Here is an 8,375-nt window from a genome sequence, read left to right as displayed (position 1 = left end):
GGGAAGGACAGCACATACTACAGGGGAAGTCAACACAACTGGACTAAACCAAAGCTAAGAAGTTTCCTGAATTCAATCAAATACTTTGATGGACAGAGTAGCAGGGGTAGGGGTCTGGGGACCATGCTCTCAGGGGACATCTAGGTCAATTGGCATAACAAAGCTTATTAAGAAAATGTTCTGCATTCTACTTTGGTGAGTGGCTTCTGGGGTCTTAAAAGCTTGCAAGAGGCCATCTAAGATGCATCAATTGGTTCCAACCATGTGCAGTAAAGGAGAATGAAGAACACCAAAGACACAAGGACCAAAGTGTTAGCCCAAGAGACAGAAAGGGCCACCTAATCCAGAGACTTCATCAGCCTGAGACTAGAAAGAAGTAGATGGTGCCTGGCTACCACCAATGACCATACTGACAGGGAACACAACAGCCCCGGATGGAGCAGGAGAAAAGTGGGGTGCAGAACTCAAATTCTAGTAAGAAGACCAGACTTAATGGTCTGAGACTGGAGGAACCCCAGAAAGCACGGCCCCCGGATCCTCTATCAGGCCAGAACTAAAACAATTCCTGAGGACAACTCTTCAGACCGGGATTGGACTGGACTGTGGGACATAAAGTGATAACTGTGAGGAGTGTGCCTCTTAGCTCAAGTAGACAGAAGAGACTATAAATGGGCAGCTTTTGCCCGGAGGTGAGATGGGAAGACAGAGAGGGTTAGGAGCTGGTTCAATTGACATGGGGAATCAGGGGTGGGAAGGCGGAGTGTGCTGTCACAGTATGGGGAAAGCAATTAGGGCCACCTAACAATGTTATGTATAAATTTTTGTATGGGAGACTAACTTGTAAACTTCATTTAAACTACAATTAAAAAAAAGGGAGACTAGGAAAAAATACTTAAAAACGACCATAGCGATAATATCTGGGTTATTTTATTTTCTTCATTATACCTTACTTTCCAAGTATACAGTAACAAACGTATTACTTTTATTATCAAGTAAAGAAAGCCTGTATGTTAACATACTCCTCTCTCCTCCCCTGCCACAATTACCCCAAAAAAGGTACTAATGCCACACAGTGATAATATTAAAACAAAAAGGATACAGAATCTCAAAACTGGAAATCCCTAGCCTGGTACCTTAATCGGAAATTTCACATAAAATTCCAGATACAAATAAACTGTACAACTCAGACTGTTTTTAAAAATTTTTTGTTTTAACCTAACTGCCCATCAACAGATGAATGGATAAACAAACTATGGTGCATGCACACAATGGAATACTATGCAACAATAAAGAACAATGATGAATGTGCAAAACATCTCAAAACATGGATGAATCTGGAGGGCATTATCCTGAGGGAAGTAAGTCAGTTTTAAAAGGACAAATACCGTATGAGATCACTATTAGGAAAACTCATGAAAAGGTTTACATACAGGAAGAAACAATCTTTGATAGTTACTAGGGAAGGGAGTGGCGGGGAGGGAGAGACACTACCTAGACTATAGGTAAGTGTTAACTTCGGTGAAGGGTAAGACAGTACACAATACTGGGGAAATCAGTACAACTTGACCAAGGCAATGTCATGGAAGCTTCATAAGATATAGCCAAAGTCCCTGAGGGATCAAATTACTGGGCTGAGGGCTGGGGACCAACTCAGGGGACATCTAGCTCAATTGGCATAACGTAGTCTATAAAGAAAATGTTCTACATTTTACTTTGGTGAGTAGCGTCTGGAGTCTTAAAGGCTTGTAAGCAGCCATCTAAGATACTCTACTGGTCTCACCCCGTCTGGAGCAAGGAAGAATGAAGAAAACCAAAGACACAAGGGAAAGATTATTCCAAATGCATAACGGACCACAAGTACCACAGCCTCCACCAGGCTGAGTCCAACACAACTAGATGGTGTCCGGCTACCACCACTGACTGCTCTGACAGGGATCACAATAACGGGTCCCAGACAGAGCTGGAGAAAAATGTACAACAAAATTCTAACTCACAAAAAAAGACCATACTCACTGGTCTGGCAGAGACTGGAGAAACCCCCAGAGTATGGCCTCCGGACACTCTTTTAACTCAGTACTGAAATCACTCCTGAAGTTCACCTTTCAGCCAAAGATTAGACAGGCCCATAAAACAAAACAAGATTAAATGGGCACACCAGCCCAGGGGCAAGGATGAGAAGGCAGGAGGGGACAGGAAAGCTGGTAACAGGGAACCCAAAGTCGAGAAGGGAAGTGTTGACATGTTGTGCGTGTGGCAATCAATGTCACAAAACAATACGTGTATTGTTCAATGAGAAACTAATTTGCTCTGTAAACCTTCATCTAAAGTACAATAAAAAATAAAAAGTTTTATGTTTTATACAGGACCCAGGCTTCACACCATAAACAAAAACAAATTCAAACTGGATTAAGGGTCTAAATGTGCAAACTAAAACCATAAAATTCTTAGAAGAACAAGCAGGGGCAACGCGGTCAGACCTAGCTTTTAATAATGGATTATCTAATATAGTCACAAAAGCACAAAGAGCAAAACACAAAATAAATACATAGTACCTCATAAAAATTAAAAACATGTTCATCGAAAAACTTTACCAAAGAAGTGAAAGGACAAGCTACTGACTCGGAGAACATCTTTGGAAATCATATATCTGATAAGAATCTAATAGCCAAAATATACATAAAACTTCGAAAACTTATTAACAAAAAGACAAATACCCCAATCATAAAATGGGCAAAGACATTTCACCAAAGAGGACATTCAAAGAGCCACCATAGACATGAAAAGATGCACAGCATCATTCTCCATCAGAGAGATGCAAATCAAAACCACAATAAGATATCATTTTACTCCCACTAGGATAGCTAAGATTAAAAAAAATAGTAACAGAAAATAACAAATATTGGCGAGGATGTGGGGAAACTGGAACCCTTATCCATTGGTGGTGGGGATGTAAAACGGTAAAGTAGTTGTGGAAAACAGTGTGGCAGTTCCTCGAAAAACTAAAAATAAAAACTACCATAAACCGACCAAAAAACCAAACCTGGTGCTGTCAAGTTGATTCCGATTCATAGCGACCCTATACGACCCAGCAGTTCACTCCTAGGTATATACCCAAAAGACTTGAAAGCAGAGACTCAAAAATAGACTTGTACACCAATGTTCACTATAGCACCATTCACAATAGCCAAAAGGTGCAAACAACCTAAATTCCCATCAACAAATAAAAGGATAAACAAAATGTGGTACATACATACTATGGAATACTACTCAGCTAGTAGAAGTAAGTCTTGATAAGTGCTACAGTACGGATGGGGCTTGAAAACATTATACTGAACGAAATAAGCCAATCACAAAAGGACAAACATTGTATGACCTCACTTATATAACAAGACAAGAAAAGGTAAATGTACAGAGACTAAAGTTTATTAGCGGTTACCAGGCGCAGGAAAGAGCAGGAAAAGGGGGTTATTGGTGATGTGAAAATCGCATTGATTAAGGTTAAGGTTGCTCAGCCGATGATTTTAATTGCTGACAATAAGCTGTACATCTGTAAAAAGCTGAACTGGCAGAAGTTACATGACAGATGTATTTCCAACAATGACAAAAAAAAAAAAAATACCTACTGAGGCTGCTTATGTACAACCAAACATCTCATGAAATTTGGTTCCTTGGTTTGGAGGTTTAGGGACATAGTTTCAAGGGACATCCCAGTTAATTGGCCTAATAATGTGTTTACTGCTTCTGTTCTATCTCCCAGTTCACTACATAGTTCCTGGGATCTTAAAAGCTTGCAAGCAGCCATCCAAGGCACAACAATTGGTCTCTATTTACCTGAAGCAACAGAGGAAGAAGGAGCGTCAGGAAGAGGAGGAGCATATGCAATGTGTAGCTAAATGCTGCCATGAACAACTGCTTTGCTTGCCCATGAGACCAGAAGGACGTGTCCAGCTACCATTCCTGAACATTTTGATCAAAGAGTCTATAGAAGAATCCTGATCAAAAGAGGGTAAATGCAGTACAAATTTTCAAATTCTCATGGACTCCAGACTTTCTGGAGCCATGGAGCATGGATAACCCCCTGAAACTATTGCTCTCAGATAATCTTTAAACTTTAAACCAAAAATATCCCCTGAAGTCATCTTAAAACTGAAGAACAGTTCAGCTTAACTAGTAAAAAAGGTCTGCCTTAAGCATTATGCATACCGGATTATTTATATGGGATCAAACTGACGACAGCAGATCGAAACATTAGATAGGAACCATAGGGGCAGTGAGTTAATGTTAATGAGGGAGGAACTACTCAGAAAAGGAGAGTAAGAATGGTTGCACAACTTGAAGAATGTAACCAGTGTCACTAAATTTTACATGTATAAACTGTTGAACTGGTCTATGTTTTGCTGTGTACATTCTCAACAATAACAAAATAAATAAAATTTAGGAAAAATTTTTAAGTTTTACATGACAGAATGACACAATATAGGCATCTCTATTTTAAAAAAGTTTAAACTTACAAGTGATTTTCAACCCTACCTCAACACGCTGCTGGATGCTCCACTGACATAGAAATATTTCATTTTACTAAAATAATCTAAGAATTAACTTCTTTTTTAAGGAGGGGGAAAAGAAAAGAGACCTATCTCATAGTTGCTAGGAACATAGCAAAGCACTCCTGTTTTGTTTGGTAGGTTTCACACCCTGTATTGCTTAATTTTTTTCACTTCTTTTGAAACTTAATACCTACAACTGAAATTCCAACAATTACAGATTCACTGAGTTAACAGTAAGGAAAAACTTCTAGGCAGAAATAAGTTTGTCTGATTTAGATCTACCAGTGCTGGCCCTTCTGATTCTCAGAAACACTCAGTTCTTCTTCTGCACTCTTTCTCTAATCAGGCATCTCCCCTTTCTGACTCACTCACTGGGTTGAGTTAGGAACCAAATGTTATATTTTGTATATTCCTACAGTCTACACCAGCACTTTTCAATAGAATTTGCTGAGATGATGGAAATGTTCTATAGCTGCACCATTCAAAATGGTAGCCACTAGCCACGTGTAGCTACCAAACCCACTGCCGTCGAGTCGACTTCAACTCAAGCAACCCTACAGACAGGGTTGAACTGCCCCACAGGGTTTCCAACGAGCAGCTGGTGGATTCAAACTGCCCATCTTTTGGTTAGCAGCTGAGCTCTTAACCACTGCACCACCAGGGCTCTGCATGGCTAATGCAACTTAGAAATTGCATTTTTAATTTTAATTAAATTAAATGTAAATAGTCACAGGTGGCTAATGTCTTCTGTATTGATCAGCCTAGGTCTACAACCTGGCACAACAAACCCAAACCCACTGCCGTCGAGTCGATTTTGACTCACAGCAACCCCAAAGAGTTTCCAAGGCTGTAAATCTCTATGGAAGCAGACTACCACATCTTTCTCCCGCGAAGGCACTAGGGCTGGCACAACAAACATTTGTGGAATTAAAAAAATGTACAAATTCAACCAATGTTGCTCTCTTCCCAAACCTTAGGAAGTATCAACAGTTTTATATTGTGAGATTCAGGGTTTAGATTTTTAAAAATATGAGCAGGGCAGCTAATTCTTGGGGCTATGCCAATCTCTCATTTCCTTTCACTGCCTCCTAAAACAAGTTATGATACAGTTATGAGTTAAAATGCCCTCTTCCCACCTCTGCGTTGTATTTGTTCATTTAGTGTATTTAATGATAATCTACTGTGCGCTGCACATTTTGAATAAGAAGTAGAATAAAACTCAGTCCTTGCCCTCAGGAACTTCTGTATGAATAGGGCAAGAAAGCATAATGGCAACCTAAAATACAGGATACTATTATAGAACTATATATAGCATGCAATGCAAGTACAGGGGAGCACCTAATATTCCACGTGGGAGTCAGAGACTATAGAGGAAGTGGCATTTGAGGACTTCTTTCCTATACCAAAGAATGACACTTTTTTAGAAGCATTTGCTACAAAATATTGTTGTCTTGATTTTTATGGAAATTCTCAATTAAAAGACTGCTGAAGTTCCCTCATTATACAAACACTAACATTGAAAGCATTATAGCTAACTTAATTTGTAAAGTTATTATAATACTGGCTTTTAGTTGGCCAGGATACCCTGCTAATTTTAAGTACCAAAATATTACTTTACTTTAGTGGAGTGATACCCTTGTTTCAATGGGTGTTTTTTAATCAGACACTGAAATACTTACATCTTGAGATTGAAATCACTGACTGAAGTTTTTATTATATACTACGTATGACTGCAAAATAAAAATCTTCTCTACCCAGAGAACTATAAGCTGCACTAAAAATTTTAATTGAATATCACTGCATTTATTCAGAAAGCATTTTTCTTTCTGTAAGTTCATAATCCTTAGTGGGAGGAAGAAAATAAAGCAAGTTCTGTTGCAAAGTAATTTCATACTCCAATTTTTTTGAACAATAAAATATGAACACGAGCATACCTAAGTTAACACAAGTAACTGTATTCCACTCTCCTTTCATACATGAAGAACTAAAGACAGAAACAGAAAACGCTTTCTTTGAAACAAAAATTCAAACTTGCCATCAATAAAAAGATTGGAAAAAACAAAAACGTTCCAAGATTCCCTCAAAATTATTAAAAGGAGATGGGACTGCCTGAAGATGCAGGAGACTCAGAAGAAATATTTAGAATTAGCTTATCTCTGTAACATTCCCTTGATTAGTTCAGAAAAAGCTTCTTCAGCATCTGTGAATTTCTGCACAAAAATACACCCATGACTTGGTGATACCACTTAAGTCTCTGTTTAAAACAACAATTTTTTAAAGATTTTTAAAAGACTTTTTCAGTTTCTCATGATTATTTTTTCTTCATTATTAAGTAGGAATAACTTTTTAAAATTACTTTTACGATATTTATCTTATATAGCCAATGGCTTGAGTCATAATGCTGAAGATGTTTTTATAAGTTCATATTTTTACTTGGTTTACTATTATTTATAATTTCATATTTAAATTGTTTTAAGTACTTAGCTTTACTTTTTTTTACATTTATGCATTCTAATACACTTGTAATAGACTAATCCACAACACTAAGTCAAAGCACCAGTAATGTCTCTCTGCTCCAGTATGGCAATAACTACATACTTAATATAATATCATACAACTAGTGTGGTCAGGATCAGGACCCAGGACTCCCAATCTAGCTCCTTTTTCATCAAATCATGCTGCCTCAGTATAGTTCCCATCAATATCGTAAGATTCATAAAAAAGGATTATGCTTTAATTTTATACCCCCTCTCATTCCCTAATACATTTAACTAATACTTGGTACATAAATATAACTTCTAACATAGTAAAACATTTCCTTATTGACCATGACTCATACAATTACAAACAGGACTATGGTGGGGAGAAGAAAGATGAAGGTGCAAATATATGAAAATCTATTATTTGTAAAATACAGTACTAGGCACTGTGGAGGAATCAAAACAAAAAAACAAGAGCTTTAGAGAATGTATAATCTGATAAGGAAAATAAATTACAAGCATAAGCATAAAATAATACAGGAAAAATTATGCATACTATATATACTTTCAGAGGTGGCAGTCTTTGTAACAAAAGTGTTAAAGTAGAAACAATTATAATAACTGGAGCTCATTTTTTCATTCAGCAACTATTCACTCAGCATCTTCTATGATCCAGCCACTGAGCTAGATATGGAGGTTGTAACAATGAATAAAACAGGTTTGGTTCCCATCCTCATGTGGAGAAACAAATAAGAAAACAAGCCAATGAAATTATCCTTACTTACTGGGAAAGGTTATAAAGAAAGAAAAAGACTAGGGTTTTAAAACTGTGCATCTATTAAAATGCAGTAAAATGTGGAATGATGGGTCAGTGAAAGTCTCACTAATGAATGGAAGCAACATCAGGCTGAGACCCAGAAGATGAAACGCCAGTCTTCCAATCATAAAACAGGACAGCGTGCAGGTGCCTTTGTGAGTGCATGTTAGGCGGATGAAGAGGTTTAAGCTCAGGGAAGTAGCATGTATAAAGACTTTAACGCAGAAGGAGGTCTTTGGCATATCTGAGGACCCAAAAAGCAAATGTGACTGAAGCCTGCCAACAAGCAGAAAAATGGCATATATGGGGTTAAAAAGTAGGCAGGGAGCAGCTTACAGGGTTCAAAGAGGCGGGAGGTCCAGGGTATGGCTAAGGAAAAGCAAATATGCTAGTGTGGCTGGAGTACTAGGTTAATGCAAAACAAAAATTTCCTTGTACATTAATGCATTATAATATAAAAATACTATCAACTGTTTTTCAATCACTAAAAAATGAAGAGTAAAATTATACACTGATGCTCAAAAGAACAAA

General features: G+C 37.7%; 1 protein-coding gene across 2 annotated transcripts in view; it reads right to left on the bottom strand.

Moving 5' to 3' along the window:
* The window catches only part of CDK13 (cyclin dependent kinase 13), a 160,198-nt gene that overhangs the window by 87,928 nt on the left and 63,895 nt on the right, over window positions 1-8,375 (bottom strand). The gene's annotated exons all lie outside the window — the stretch shown is intronic.

The sequence above is a fragment of the Trichechus manatus genome, unplaced genomic scaffold, assembly GCF_000243295.1.
Source record: "Trichechus manatus latirostris isolate Lorelei unplaced genomic scaffold, TriManLat1.0 scaffold00114, whole genome shotgun sequence".
In the NCBI taxonomy this organism is placed as follows: Eukaryota; Metazoa; Chordata; class Mammalia; order Sirenia; family Trichechidae; genus Trichechus; species Trichechus manatus.
Note: the sequence above shows the minus strand (reverse complement) of the source record. Positions and strands in the feature narration are given on the sequence as shown.